Source organism: Triticum dicoccoides, chromosome 2B (genome assembly GCF_002162155.2).
Source record: "Triticum dicoccoides isolate Atlit2015 ecotype Zavitan chromosome 2B, WEW_v2.0, whole genome shotgun sequence".
In the NCBI taxonomy this organism is placed as follows: domain Eukaryota; kingdom Viridiplantae; phylum Streptophyta; class Magnoliopsida; order Poales; family Poaceae; genus Triticum; species Triticum dicoccoides.
The window spans coordinates 697,524,130-697,540,552 of record NC_041383.1 but is presented as its reverse complement, the minus strand read 5'-3'; positions in this window follow the sequence as shown (position 1 = coordinate 697,540,552).

The window sequence follows — 16,423 nt, the reverse complement described above, 5'->3', positions numbered from 1 at the left end:
AATCTCATAGTTACAGGAACATGTATAAGTCATGAAGAAAGCAATAGCAATATACTAAACGATCAAGTGGGTCATGTCAATCACATCATTCTCCTAATGATGTGATCCCATTAATCAAATGACAACACATGTCTATGGTTAGGAAACATAACCATCTTTGATTAATGGGCTAGTCAAGTAGAGGCATACTAGTGACTATATGTTTGTCTATGTACTCACACATGTATCATGTTTCTGGTTAATACAATTCTAGCATGAATAATAAACATTTATCATGATATAAGGAAATAAATAATAACTTTATTATTGCCTCTAGGGCATATTTCCTTCAGTCTCCCACTTGCACTAGAGTCAATAATCTTGTTCACATCACCATGTAATTTAACACCAATATTCACATCTGTATGTGATTAATACCCATAGTTCACATCGTCATGTGATCAACACCCAAAGGGTTTACTAGAGTCAATAATCTAGTTCATATCGCTATGTGATTAACACCCAAAGAGTACTAAGGTATGATCATGTTTTGCTCGTGAGAGAAGTTTAGTCAACGGGTCTGTCACATTCAGAGACGTATGTATTTTGCAAATATTCTATGTCTACAATGCTCTGCATCGAGCTACTCTAGCTAATTACTCCCACTTTCAATATGTATCCAGATTGAGACTTAGAGTCATCTGGATCGGTATAAAAGCTTGCACCGATGTAACTTTTATGACGGGCTCTTTTATCACCTCCATAATCGAGAAGTATTTCCTTAGTCCTCACTAAGGATATTCTTGACCGCTGCCAGTGATCTACTATTAGATCAAAATTGTATTCCTTTGCCAAACACAGAGCAAGGTATACAATAGGTTTGGTTCACAGAATAGTATACTTTATAGAACCTATGACTGAGGCACAGGGAATGACTTTTCATTCTCTTTCTATTTTCTGCCATAGTCGGGTTTTGAGTCTTACTCAACTTTACACCTTGCAACACAGGCAAGAACTCTTTCTTTGACTATTCCATTTTGAACTACTTCAAAAAAATTATCAAGGTATGTGCTTATTGAAAAACTTATCAAACGTCTTGATCTATCTATATAGATCTTGATGCTCAATGTGTAAGCAGCTTCACCGAGGTCTTTCTTTGAAAAAAAAAACTTCTTTCAAACACTCCTTTATGCTTTCCAGAAATTCTACATCATTTCCAATTAATAATATGTCATTCACATATACTTATCAGAAATGCTGTAGTGCTCCCACTCACTTTCTTGTAAATACAGGTCTTTCCAAAAAGTCCGTATAAAACCATATGCTTTGATCAACTCATCAAAGCGTATATTCCAACTCTGAGATGCTTGCACCAGTCCATTGATGGATTGCTGGAGCTTGCACACTTTGTTAGCATCTTTAGGATTAACAAAAACTTTCTGGTTGCATCATATACAACTCTTCTTTAATAAATCCATTAAGGAATGCAGTTTTGACATCGATTTGCCAGATTTCATAAAATGTGGCAATTGCTAACATGATTCAGACAGACTTAAGCTTCGATACGAGTGAGAAAATCTCATCGTATTCAACACCTTGAACTTGTTGAAAACATTTTGCAACAAGTCGAGCTTAGTAGATAGTAACACTACTATCAGTGTCCGTCTTCCTCTTGAAGATCCATTTATTTAATATGGCTTGCTGATCATCGAGCAAGTCAATCAAAGTCCATACTTTGTTATCATACATGGATCATATCTCAGATTTTATGGCCTCAAGCCATTTCGTGGAATCTGGGCTCATCATCGCTTCCTCATAGTTCGTAGGTTCATCATGGTCTAGTAACATGACTTCCAGAACATGATTACCGTACCACTCTGGTGCGGATCTTACTCTGGAAGACCTACGAGGTTCGGTAGTAACTTGATTTGAAGCTTCATGATCATCATCATTAACTTCCTCACTAATCGGTGTAGGCATCACTGGAACTGATTTCTGTGATGAACTACTTTCCAATTTGGGAGAAGGTACAATTACCTTATCAAGTTCTACTTTCCTCCCACTCACTTCTTTCGAGAGAAACTCCTTCTCTAGAAAGGATCCATCTTAGCAACGAATCTTGCTTTCGGATCTGTGATAGAAGGTGTACCCAATAGTTACCTTTGGGTATTCTATGAAGACGCACTTCTCCGATTTGGGTTCGAGCTTATCAGGTGAAAACTTTTCACATAAGCATCGCAGCCCCAAACTTTAAGAAACGACAACTTTGGTTTCTCGCCAAACCACAGTTCATAAGGCGTCGTCTCAATGGATTTTGATGGTGCCCTTTTTAAAGTGAATGCAACTGTCTCTAATGGATAACCCCAAAACGATAGTGTTAATTTGTAAGATACATCATAGGTCGCACTATATCCAATAAAGTACGGTTATGACGTTCGGACACACCATTAAGCTGTGGTGTTCCACGTGGCATGAGTTTGTGAAACTATTCCACATTGTTTTAATTGAAGACCAAACTCGTAACTCAAATATTCTTCTTCACGATCAGATCGTAGAAACTTTATTTTCTTGTTACAATGATTTTCCACTTCACTCTGAAATTGTTTGAACTTTTCAAATGTTTCAGACTTATGTTTCATCAAGTAGATATACTCATATTTGCTTAAATCATCTTGTGAAGGTCAGAAAATAACGATACCCGCCACGAGCATCAACACTCATTGGACCGCATACATCGGTATGTATTATTTCCAATAAGTCACTAGCTCGTTCCATTGTTCCGGAGAACGGAGTTTTAGTCATCTTGCCCAAAAGGCACGGTTCGCAAGCATCAAATGATTCATAACCAAGTGATTCCAAAAATCCATCTTTATGGAGTTTCTTCAAGCGCTTTACACCGATATGACCCAAACGGCAGTGCCACAAATAAGTTGCACTATCATTATTAACTTTGCATCTTTTGGCATCAATGTTATGAATATGTGTATCACTACGATCGAGATCCAACAAACTATTTTCATTGGGTGTATGACCATCGAAGGTTTTATTCATGTAAACAGAACAACAATTATTCTCTGACTTTAAATGAATAACCGTATTGCAATAAACATGATCAAATCATATTTATGCTCAACGCAAACATCAAATAACATTTATTTAGGTTTAACACTAATCCCGAAAGTATAGGGAGTGTGCGATGATGATCATATCAATCTTGGAACCACTTCCAACACACATCGCCACTTCACCCTCAACTAGTTTCTGTTTATTCTGTAACTCCTGTCTCGAGTTACTAATCTTAGCAACCGAACAAGTATCAAATACTCAGGAGCTATTATAAACACTAGTAAGGTACACATCAATAACCTGTATATCAAATATACTCTTGTTCACTTTGCCATCCTTCTTATCCACCAAATATTCAGGGCATTTCCGCTTTTAGTGACCATTTCCTTTGCAGTATAATCACTCAGTTTCAGGCTTTGGTCCAGCTTTGGGCTTCTTCATGGGAGTGACAACTTGCTTGCCATTCTACTTGAAGTTCCCTTTCTTTTCCTTTGCCCTTTTCTTGAAACTAGTGATCTTGTCAATCATCAACACTTGATGCTCTTTCTTGATTTCTACCTTCGTCGATTTCAACATCACGAAGAGCTCGGGAATCGTTTTCGTCATCCCTTGCATACTATAGTTCATCACGAAGTTCTAGTAACTTGGTGATGGTGACTAGAGAACTCTTTTAATCACTATCTTATCTAGAAGATTAACTCCCACTTGATTCAAGCGATTGTAGTACCCAGACAATCTGAGCACCTGCTCACTAGTTGAGCGATTCTCCTCCATCTTTTAGCTATAGAACTTGTTGGAGACTTCATATCTCTCAACTCGGATATTTGCTTTGAAATATTAACTTCAATTCCTGGAACATCTCATATGGTCCATGACGTTCAAAACGTCTTTAAGTCCCGATTCTAAGCCGTTAAGCATGTTGCACTAAACTATCAAGTAGTCATCATATTGAGCTAGCCAAACATTCATAACGTCTGCATCTGCTCCTGCAATAGGTCTGTCACCTAGCGGTGCATTAAGGACACAATTCTTCTGTGTAGCAATGAGGATAAACCTCAGATCACGGATCCAATCCGCATTATTGCTACTAACATCTTTCAATACAATTTTCTCTAGGAACATATTAAAATAAACATATGAAAGCAACAACGCAAGCTATTGATCTACAACATAATTTGCAAAATAATACCAGGACTAAGTTCATGATAAATTTAAGTTCAATTAATCATATTACTTAAGAACTCCCACTTAGACAGACATCTCTCTAGTCATCTAAGTGATCACGTGATCCAAATCAACTAAACCATGTCCGATCATCACATGAGATGGAGTAGTTTCAATGGTGAACATCACTATGTTGATCATATCTACTATATGATTCACGCTCGACCTTTCGGTCTCCGTGTTCCAAGGCCATATCTGTATATGCTAGGCTCGTCAAGTATGACCTGAGTATTCCGCGTGTGCAACTGTTTTGCACCCATTGTATTTGAACGTAGAGCCTATCACACCCGATCATCACATGGTGTCTCAGCACGAAGAACTTTCACAACGGTGCATACTCAGGGAAAACACTTCTTGATTATTAGTGAGAGATCATCTTAAAATGCTACCGTCAATCAAAGCAAGATAAGATGCATAAAGGATAAACATCACATGCAATCAATATAAGTGATATGATATGGCCATCATCATCTTGTGCTTGTGATCTCCATCTTCGAAGCACCATCGTGATCACCATCGTCACCGGCGCGACACCTTGATCTCCATCGCAGCATCGTTGTCGTTACGCCATCTATTGCTTCTACGACTATCGCTACCGCTTAGAGATAAAGTAAAGCAATTACAGGGCGTTTGCATTTCATACAATAAAGCGACAACCATATGGCTCCTGCCAGTTGCCGATAACTTCGGTTACAAAACATGATCATCTCATACAATACAATATAGCATCACGTCTTGACCATATCACATCACAACATGCCCTGCAAAAACAAGTTAGACGTCCTCTACTTTGTTGTTGCAAATTTTACGTGGCTGCTACGGGCTTTAGCAAGAACCGTTCTTACCTACGCATAAAAACCACAACGATAGTTCGTCAAGTTGGTGGTGTTTTAACCTTCGCAAGGACCGGGCGTAGCCACACTCGATTTAGCTAATGTGAGAGAGACAGACACCCGCCAGCAACCTTTAAGCACGAGTGCTCGTAACGGTGAAACCAGTCTCGCGTAAGCGTATGCGTAATGTCGGTCCGGGCTGCTTCATCTCACAATACCGCCGAACCAAAGTATGACATGCTGGTAAGCAGTATGACTTGTATCGCCCACAACTCACTTGTGTTCTACTCGTGCATATAACATCAACGCATAAAACCTAGGCTCGGATGCCACTGTTGGGGAACGTAGTAATTTGAAAAAATTTCCTACGCACACGCAAGATCATGGTGATGGCATAGCAACGAGAGGGGAGAGTGTTGTCCACGTACCCTCATAGACCATAAGCGGAAGCATTAGCACAATGCGGTTGATGTAGTCGTACGTCTTCACGATCCGACCGATCCAAGCACCGAACGTACGGCACCTCCGAGTTCAGCACACGTTCAGCTCGATGACGATCCCCGGGCTCCGATCCAGCAAAGCTTCGGGGATGAGTTCCGTCAGCACGACGGCGTGGTGACGATGATGATGTTCTACCGGCGTAGGGCTTCGCCTAAACTTCGCGATGATATGACCGAGGTGGAATATGGTGGAGGGGGGCACCGCACACGGCTAAGGAACGATCCGTAGATCAACTTGTGTTTCATGGGGTGCCCCCCTGCCCCCGTATATAAAGGAGCAAGGGGAGGAGGGCCGGCCAAGTAGGAGGAGGTGCGCCCAAGGGGGAGAATCCTACTCCAAGTAGGATTCCCCCTCTTTCCTAGTCCAAGTAGGAGAGGGGAAGGAAGGGAAGGAGAAGGAGAAGGAAGGAGAGGGAGAAAAAGGAGGAAAGGGGGGCCGGCCCCCGAGTCCAATTCGGTTTGGGCTAGGGGGGCCGCACACCCTGCCTCCTCTCTTCCACTACTTGGCCCATGAGGCCCATTGCTTCTTCCTCGTATTCCCGTAACTCCCCGGTACCCCCGAAAATACCCGAATCACTCGGAACCTTTCCAAACTCCGAATATAGTCATCCAATATATCGATCTTTACGTCTCGACCATTTCGAGACTCCTCGTCATGTCCCCGATCTCATCCGGGACTCCGAACTCCTTCGGTACATCAAAACTCATAAACTCATAATATAACTGTCATCAAAACCTTAAGCGTGCGGACCCTACGGGTTCGAGAACTATGTAGACATGACCTAGAACTATTCTTGGTCAATAACCAACAGCGGAACCTGGATGCCCATATTGGCTCCTACATATTCTACGAAGATCTTTATCGGTCAAACCGCATAACAACATACTTTGTTCCCTTTGTCATCGGTATGTTACTTGCCCGAGATTTGATCGTCGGTATCCAATACCTAGTTCAATCTCGTTATTGGCAAGTCTCTTTACTCGTTACGTAATGCATCATTCCGTAACTAACTCATTAGCTACATTGCTTGCAAGGCTTATAGTGATGTGCATTACCGAGAGGGCCCAGAGATACCTCTTCGACAATCGGAGTGACAAAACCTAATCTCGAAATACGCCAACCCAACATGTACCTTTGGAGACACCTGTAGTACTCCTTTATAATCACCCAGTTACGTTGTGACGTTTGGTAGCACCCAAAGTGTTCCTCCGGTAAACGGGAGTTGCATAATCTTATACTTACAGGAACATGTATAAGTCATGAAGAAAGCAATAGCAATATACTAAACGATCAAGTGCTAGGCTAACGGAATGGGTCATGTCAATCACATCATTCTCCTAATGATGTGATCCCATTAATCAAATGACAACACATGTCTATGGTTAGGAAACATAACCATCTTTGATTAATGAGCTAGTCAAGTAGAGGCATACTAGTGACTATATGTTTGTCTATGTACTCACACATGTATCATGTTTCCGGTTAATACAATTCTAGCATGAATAATAAACATTTATCATGATATAAGGAAATAAATAATAACTTTATTATTGCCTCTAGGGCATATTTCCTTCACGGTTGTGCTTTCACGAGAGTCACGGCCGTGCCTCCTCGGAAACGGAAAAAAACATGTTTTCCCTTTTTTTCCGCGAGAGTCGTAGTTTTGCTTTTGCGAGAAGAACGGTTGTGATTTCGTGAGAGGCATAGGCGTGCCTCTTTCGGAAAGGGAAAAAACCCATGCTCCCGATTCGGTTTTTTCGTTCGGATTTTTTCGTGAAAAAAGTCCGTCAAAACCTATCAACATGGGATCTAGTTTTGAAGATCTCGACGCAAGGAATCCAACAGTGAAAGCGATTCGAGATTTGGACGCACGATTTAAAGATAAAATGTTTTGAATAAAAGTATCTACGACAAAAGGGAAAACTCCCAGGTTGCGACAAGTGGCGCGCTGCATGTGCGCCACTTGTCGCAACCAGGGGAATTGGAGTGATCTTTGCAACGAGTACTCCTCAATTAGTGATTTCGGCATCAGTGTCTAGAATTTTTTTATAGTAACTGTCAGCTATAAGGTCCGGTGCAATGGGGTGGGCCAGCAGCAGTGCCTTAGGGCCCAGTTTTATGGAATGAACCAGCCAGCACCAGGGAGACCTCCTATGTGACGCTCTCTGTTTCAAGTTGCTGAGAGGATTCACACAGGCATGTCTTCGACTGGGCTGGCCCATGAAGATAGCGACACGAACTATAGCTCAAAAAGAAAAATTGCGCACCGGGGGATTTGAACATGGGATCAATTGCTGTAAACGGAGCATCAAACTTAAAGAACCAAATACGCTGCGCATATCCGGACTAGTTTAGGAATTTTGAAAGCATTTTTTTCCCGAAAAACGGAATGTTCCGTGAGACACAAACACTTTCCAAAATTTTGAAAAATATTTTGGAAAATTATAACATTTTTGGAAAACAGGAAATTTTTTAAAATCATGAACAATTTTTTGAAACGGGAACATTTCTCCAAATTCCAAAAAAAAATTGGTAAACGCGAACATAATTGAAAATTCCTGAACAAAATTTGAAAACATGATTTTACAGAAACTTGTGAACATTTTTCCAAACTCTTGAAAAAAAATGAAAAGGTGAACAATTTTTAGAATTTGTGAACAATTTTTAAAAACAGGAACATTTTTTGAACGTTGTCAAAAATTTGAAAAGAAAACACTCAAACATTTTTTAAAATTCCAGAATAATTTTTGAAATATGCGAACAATTTTTGGAATTTTTGGAAAATGCGAACAATTTTTTTAAACAGGAACATTTTTGAATTTATGAACAATTTTATAAAATACGAACATTTTACAAATTCGATCTTTTTTTAAAACAGGGACATTTTTTGAATTTATGAACAATTTTTTAAAACACAAAGATTTTTTCAAATTTTGATTTTCTTTAGAACAGGAACATTTTTTTTGAAGATTTTGAACAATTTTTGAAACATGATCTTTTAAAAAATAAACTTGAAAAATAAAATAAAAGTAAAAGAAAAAAAACATTAAGAAAACGGAAAACAAAAAACAAAATTAAGAAAGAAGAAGGAGAAATAGAAAAATAAAAAACGAAAAACAAAAACCTAAAAAGCAAGAAGAAACATGAAAACCGGTCAAAAAGATAAAACGATTCAAGGAACCTTCTAGAAGGTTCCCAAAACCGGCTACGTAGATTTTGTATAATGGGCCGGCCCATTGCTAGCGATGCGGCGCTTTGCCTGTGGGTTGCGTCGACATTTTGACTCAACGAGCGGCAGATAGGTTTTCCCAGCACCAGGCTCTCTGGCTCGAAGAGATTAAAGTTGCGGCCTTATTTTGTCTAGTACCCAACCCATCGGAACTAGTGTCTGATCTTATCGACGTCACTTCTGCAACATGGAATAAACAGGTGAATGAATGGACTTTTATGCCTATGGATGCAAAGGTAATCATGAGGATACCTCTTTGTACCCGCAATTTGGCAGATTTCTTTTGCTAGAACTTTGAGAGGAATGGTTGCTTAACTGTTAAGTCGGCTTATAAAATGTTGGTGGCCACAAAAACTAGGCGGGAGGCTTGGTTGAATGGCAATGCAGGTTCGTCTAGTACAAACAGTGATGGAGGCTCATGGAAGTACTTATGGAAAACACAGGTTCCAGCTATGGTAAGAATGTTCCTTTGGCATTTGTCTAGACAATTTTTGCCGGCCGAAGATGTGAGAGATCATCGACACATGTCAAGTACCACTTCATGTGGGCTGTGCGGGGCATCGGACTCGTGAAGACACTCTTTGCTTGACTGCACATGGGCATTAGCGGATGAAGAGTTGGCATATAAAATACCAGCAACAACGGAGCCTAGTGCGAAGTGTTGGCTGTTTACACTCAAGGAAGAGCTGCCACATAATCTTTTTGTCCTGCTATCAGTTACCCTTTGGGCTCTGTGGTCGGCGAGACACAAATCTATCCACAAAGGGAGTTTTCAGAATCCCCAGACAATTCACTCCGAGATGATTAGTGAAAGGGCGCTGGGAAAGGCTCGGGTCGGTGGTTGCACATCGGCTAAAGGCTCCACCGCATGGTTACACGAAAATACACGTCGATGCTGGTGTTCGAGTGGGGAGAGGAGGAACCGCGGCCGCGGCATGTCGGGACTCGCATGGTAACTACCTCGGCAGTTCTTCTTTGGTTATAGGAGGTGTGGATGATCCGGTAATCTTGGAAGCAATCGAGTGTAGAGAAGTCCTCGAGTTGGCCGAGGATCTTCAGGTGCACCAGCTGATCATTGCCTCTGATGCAAAACAGGTTGTGGCAGATATAAACAACAGATCCAAAGGTAGCAACGGAGCCATCATTACCGAGACTAACTCATACTCTAGTTTGTTTCAATGTGCTGGCCCCTCAAACGCACGCGGATGCGTCCTGGCGCGTCTGCGGGCACTGACCGGGCACTCCCTATATCCACGTCTCCACACCCATGTATCTCATATTCCGTCCCCTTTTTTCATACTAAACCATGCAACGTTCATAAAAACTACGTAGATCATGAGCGGACATACAAATGCACGATCGATTCATCAAAAGATCACAGTCGAATCATCGAAAGATAGTCAAAGTTCACATAAATACACATAATACGGCGGACAAGTTCAAACTACAACTAAGAACTTGAAATCCAGCCCTTTGCCCTTCTGGTCGCCGGCCCAGCTGTAGGAGTCTGCGGCAGGAGGTGGGTCCATGTCGGACCCGTCGGAGGAGGAGGAATCTGAGATGACGATGAAGCCTTGCAAGCACCGGACGACACGGTCTTGCTGCCGCTTGAGCTTGGCCACCCTCACCGCCTTCCTCGCTGCCTCGGTCGCCTCCCGCTCGGATTGCTCAATGCTGAGCCGGAGTTGCTTGGCGTTGAGCCTCCGGAGCCATCACGCCTTCGTCTCCGCCTCAGTCAGTGACCGGCGGCACGCCCACTCGAAGAGACGGTCCTTCTCGTCGGGCACCAGGCGGTGGCGGGCGGACTGTGCAGACCCTTTGGACCCACCTGCCATCTCCCTAGTCCTCCCTCTCGCAGTGGGCAGCTCGTGCCTCTGACTCCGGAGTCTGCATCCGCGGCGTCGGCTGAGCAGGCACTAGAACCCAGCACTGCACGGCGCGGAGCAGCGGCCGGAGGTGGAGGAGGCCGTCGGACAGGAGGAGCGGATCTGGCAGATCGGCGGGCGGGGCGGGAAGGGACGGCACCAGCATGGGCGCTGGCGCGACGGGAGACGGGGGTGTCGCATCGGACCCGGAGCTGTCGCCCGTATCGACCCGCGAGCGCTCGAGCACGATACGGAGCGTCAGCTCCTCCTCGTCTCCGGAGTTGCCGCCGGAATGGCTGCCGGTGCTAGACATGCTCGCCGACGCTAGGGATTTGGTAGATTGGGGAAATGGGAGTGCCGGGAAGGGGGGGGGAGCGGAGCGGAGTGAGCTAGCTAGGGTTTCTGCCGGATGGGGTTTTTTGTGGGGTCCGGGTGGCTAGAGGTGGGTCGGGCTGATGTGGCGGGCGCGCCCGGGCGTGTCCGGGCCGTCTCATATCCGTCCTACATTTGAAACGGATATTAGAAGTGCCGGTCAGCCGAGCGTTTGAGGCCCGTTTGAGAGCTTCGGTTGGATTGGTATTTTATGACTGGTCAGTGACCGGACGGCCTACCCGAACATATAAGACGGATATAGAGCACCCGACTGTAGATGCTATAACTTGTATCCCGCATGTTGTGGTTTTTGGTGAATATAAAGCTTGGTTCTAGCCTTGAAAAAAGGTAGCGATCCATCTTTTCCTGGAAAAAGGGTAGCGATCCAGCTTTGCCTAGCAATCCATCTCCTGTCTCCTGTCGCGAGGTCCACGGACGTGCGCAGCGGCAATCAGCAGGTGATTGATGATCGATCCATTCCTGGCGGCTGGGCGGCCGGCTGGTGCACGTGTATTCGGGGGCAGCGGCGGCGATGCAGGCCACCGGCCGATATCCACGCGGCCAGGCCTACGCCTAACATGGACGCGATCACGCCATAATTTTGTCTCTGTCTGTCTTCCGTCAAGATACAGTCGTCAGTTGATTCGAATTCTTCCGGTTGAGTACATCATGGCTCTTGGAGGAAGAGAATGCACTTAAGGTAATTTTCATTTTTTAGCCATTTAAGTACTTTGATTTAGGCATTTTATTATGTCCTATTTGAAAGTTTAATTTTATTTTTTATCTTGTAATCCCTCCGTTCCTAAATATAAACCTTTTTAGATATTCTAATATGCACTACATACGAAGCAAAATAAGTAAATCTACGCTTTAAAATATGTTTATATACATCCGTATGCAGCTTATATTGAAATATCTAAAAGGGCTTATATTTAGAAACGGAGGGAGTAGGACATTGAACCCTGATGATTGATGATGTGTTTTGGAATTTCAAAATGCAAGAGATCCTTTTCAAGTAAATCGGTAATTTGTTTTCTTATTAATTAAAAAAATTAAGTGTTATGTTTAGTTTTTATAAATCAACTTCTATTATACCTAATAATCCACGTTACAAACTATGAAACACATTTTTATTCAATACATTATGGAAACACTTGTGTTCACCCAACTGATCTCTTTGTGCGCGTTGACCGCCTCCGTGGGAGTCGGATCTATTCTGGATTAGATGGTCAGGAGCCAACCTCACCTACTTCATGTTCTTTCAGCTCGACCCATGTTTTAGAAGCGTTTACGCAACCTAGCCCCTGTTGCAGACCGACCACATTGATCCTCTGCGGTGACGAAAATGGCCACACAGGATCTCTGTCAGTGGCAACATCCTTTGGATACCCCTTTTCCCATCCTTGTAGGTTGGGGTGTGTAGGGTGTTGCCGGCGGCATCCTACTGTCATGGAGGATGCAGTCGTGACAGCTGAGCCCCGACAGAGCGCCTCCGTCTGCAGGTTGCCGTCGCCAGCGCATTCATGGAGGATCTCCATAGTCAAGCGCCTCCCTACCGACCGGATCGACGGACCTGGCGAGATCCACCACGCCGACATCGTGCGCCATCAACCTCGCCGTTGTCCCGTCGCCACCTCTGACGCTGGCATTAGTCACAACACCATGTCATACATCCACACCCAACCCGTGCTCCTCTGCGTCATTGTTCGCAACATCACCTCCGAGACAAGCTTCTGCAACAACAACGTTGTTGGGCAGGGGCGAACGACGACTATGTTAATGCGCGATGCTGCTGGAGATGTTGGTGTTAAATTTTTTATAACAAGAGTCTTGTTGCAGGAATGCAGAGAAGAGGATGGAAATGCTTTGTCATGTTGCAACGGAGGATTTGCAACAAGTGTCTTGGTTTTTTTTTTTTTGCGAGGAACAAGTGTCTTGTTGTGGAAATTGAAGAAGAGGTTTTTGCAACATGGGCCCTGTTACGGAAAATCGAAGAAGATGAGGTTCTACGACAAAAGCACCGTTGCAGGAAATTAAAGATGGAAACCGGATGGCTCGTGTCACAGAATCGGATGGCTTGCGGCCCGGCCGATCTTTTACAAAGATCAGCCGACGAACACGTAGCACGCCTCATACATTGTTGTTTGAAAAATTTACGCTATATTTAAGTGATGCATCAATCCGGGTAACATTAGCTCCGGATGTGCCACTGCTTTTACATCCTTCCATGCTCCCAAAATCTCAATCTAGAAGAAAAACACATTTAAGATTTACGCCTTACCTGAGCTGAGCGGCCACTCGGCACGCGTTAACGTGGGAGTAGGGTCGATCGAAATCCCTTCAGTCATGACCTAGCTAGGGCTAGAATTAGGCAACCGGCAGTCCGACGGATTCACTCTGACACTCCCAGCACGTGACCGGCGGCGGGCTGCGGCGCGGCAGGAGGTCCCAGAGCCAGCGGCGCGCTCGTCTGGAGCGGCGGTTTCGCCATTTCTGCGGCGCGGTGCGCACATGCGTCCCGATTGGATCCATGGATGACGCGCGAGTCCACCACCACCGAACGCACGCAGCAACGTTACGCACGCACGCACGCGACGGCGACGCGCGGGCGGCCAGTCCCGTCGCCATCCGTCCATCGATCGGCCGTACAGCGGCCTGCCTGGCCTTTTGTCGCCGTGTCCGCGTGGCGTGGGAACGCCTGCGCCCCCAAGGTCAAGCGTCGACCGGCGACTTGTCGCCCCTCCCCAACGGCAGGGCACGCCGTCGCGTTTAATTAATAGTACTACTACTACCCAGGCCCAGCTGACACTTTTTGAACGGACATGTTACGCAACTACCACATCTGCACATGCAAATACACACACGTATACAGTATTTTACACGGATATTCCCCGCCAAAGAAAATACCGACATGAACCTACATACGGAGTAGTAGTGCTGTATATGTTTGTTCTGACATATAGTACATGCATGATGCATGCATCGAACTCAGGCAGTGGTACTCCTATATAGAACACCGAGATGCTACGTCCGTGCTTTATCCGCAGGCCTCCTTTGACCGCGTGTAACTGAAGCTAGCTGCTCACTTTGTTTTCCTGTCCATGTCCATGTCCATGGTGATCCTGGTATCCATGTTTACTACGTGTTCCATACTTCCATATATATATGTAGCTGCTACAGATGACTTCATAATACACGTATACTGCTGAATGGTACCGAACGCGCGCTACATGCTAGGTTTTGAACTTTGAAAGTTTTTGGGTCTATGACAAGTTAATCATAAACTAGTCTTATCATGGACGATACGACATGGATCACCAACTTCATTGTACGGTGCGACAAACAGTGCGGGAAAGGTGCCCCTCGTGCAAAGCGCAAAACTGACCTGGGCCACCAGATGTGACCTTTTATGTTGCACCAGTCGTGTGAATGACTTTTATGACTTTGGATATATGAGCGTCGAGTATTCAAAGTCACAATATTACTTGCTTGACGTCAAAAGCAAAAGTCACCTCGCCTGTCGTGAAAACTGTTAAGAATAATTAATCCATGTGATTAGTTAGAGGAATCCCCGTTTCCACACGAGTGGTACCGCACGGCAGTTAGTTCCCAATCGCGTCCCTGCAAACCGACGCCCCCTAGAGATGTCGCCCCAATTTGTATATAAATCTGTGACAATCATCAGTAAATAGAACACATGATTCATTTTACATCTTTGCTGATTCTCTCTCATTTTCTAATTTCAACACGTTATCAACATGACGCTCTAACCTCCTGAGCTAATAGGTCTTGATATCCTTACTTGCGATAAGCTGAATCCTGATGTATCGTTGTCATACTTCTTCCTCTGTTACTTTGAACGGGGAGTTGGGTGTTTTTTTTTGGTACTTCACTCTTTCATGCATATTTTTGCAGGATTGTAGGATTGTGTGACACCGTTATAGTCGATAAATGAATTTGGTTGGTTATTTGCAATGTGTTGCAAATCTTCTGAACTCATGGTTCAGATCTTTGAGTACGTACTCCCTCTGTCCCAAAATATAAGAACGTTTTTGACACTAGTGTAGTGTCAAAAATGTTTTTATATTATGGGACGGAGGGAGTAGATTTGAGGCAGAAATAGGTTGAACATGCCACTAATTTTCTAGCATTCTCTATGGTACTTGTAATCTCCCCTATACCTGGAAATGTTCCTCATTGAATCAACATACTAGCCATAAATAACTCCCCATGTGAGGGGTTTGAGGTATTGACGAAAATATAAGTATTTGTCACATAGATCCCAAACATATGTTGAGGGGCCAATGTTGTATGATGGGGTGGTGATATCGGTATGTAACTAAATTACCGCAGATGGGAAATACTTGATAGATTTCACGTATCAAAGATAGAGGGGAATAATGTTATGAAGTTTGGTCATGAGCATATAAAATTGCATGACCCCAGCGTGGAGTTTATATGTTGTAGTTCTAAAGTAAAGATCATGCAATGAGCTTAATTCTTTGGATAAAGGATTCTACCAAACTATTTTGAGTCTAGACATCAGGACAAAGTGCTACACTTCAATTCTAGGGCCATAATGAAGGCACGTAAGGAGAATTTTGCAACGTTGTCCATTCGATTTGATTGAAATCGTTGTCTGGATAACGAGCCAATGGTTTTGTGTGGATAAAGCACGCTTAGGACCATCATATAGATGTGTCTTTACGAACAATGGAATACCTAAATAGTCTAGTCAATGGTTGGGAAGAACCACTTACTTTGACTTGTTGCATTCAAGGAGCCTAAGTCGTTCAGCGTAGACTTTAAGGTGCGCCTTAAAATTAACTTCCCTGTCTCACATATAGTACACATAAAATCTGAGTATTGTTAGAATGTAGCATCATTTTAGTCATGACCAATGGAATTGCTAATAGTTTTGGTTTCAACCCAAATGCGAGGAGGTTACTATTATATGTTGCATCATTTTCTCCTTATTTTTCCCACGGGGTTTGCAGGACTTTTAGCAACATATCAAACACATGTCTTCTCACATTTTTCCCACGGGATTTTTGGTGGAGCTTAGCAAGATGATGGTCACTCATGCAGTGAAGCGGTGATTAGGGGGGTGTTACTCTGTTTCCCTGCGTGTAGTTTCTCCTTTAGCAACCGCATGCCAGTTACTTCCCAATCGCGTCCCTGCAAACCGAAGCCTTCTAAAGGTGTCTCCCCAACTTGTATGTAATATGTGACAATCATCAACAAAGATACCACTGGATTCCTTTTACATCTCTATCGATTCTCTCTCGTTTTCTAATTTCATTGAAAACCATAACATCATTCGGGTTAGTCTAGCTAGCAATAAATATTCATCT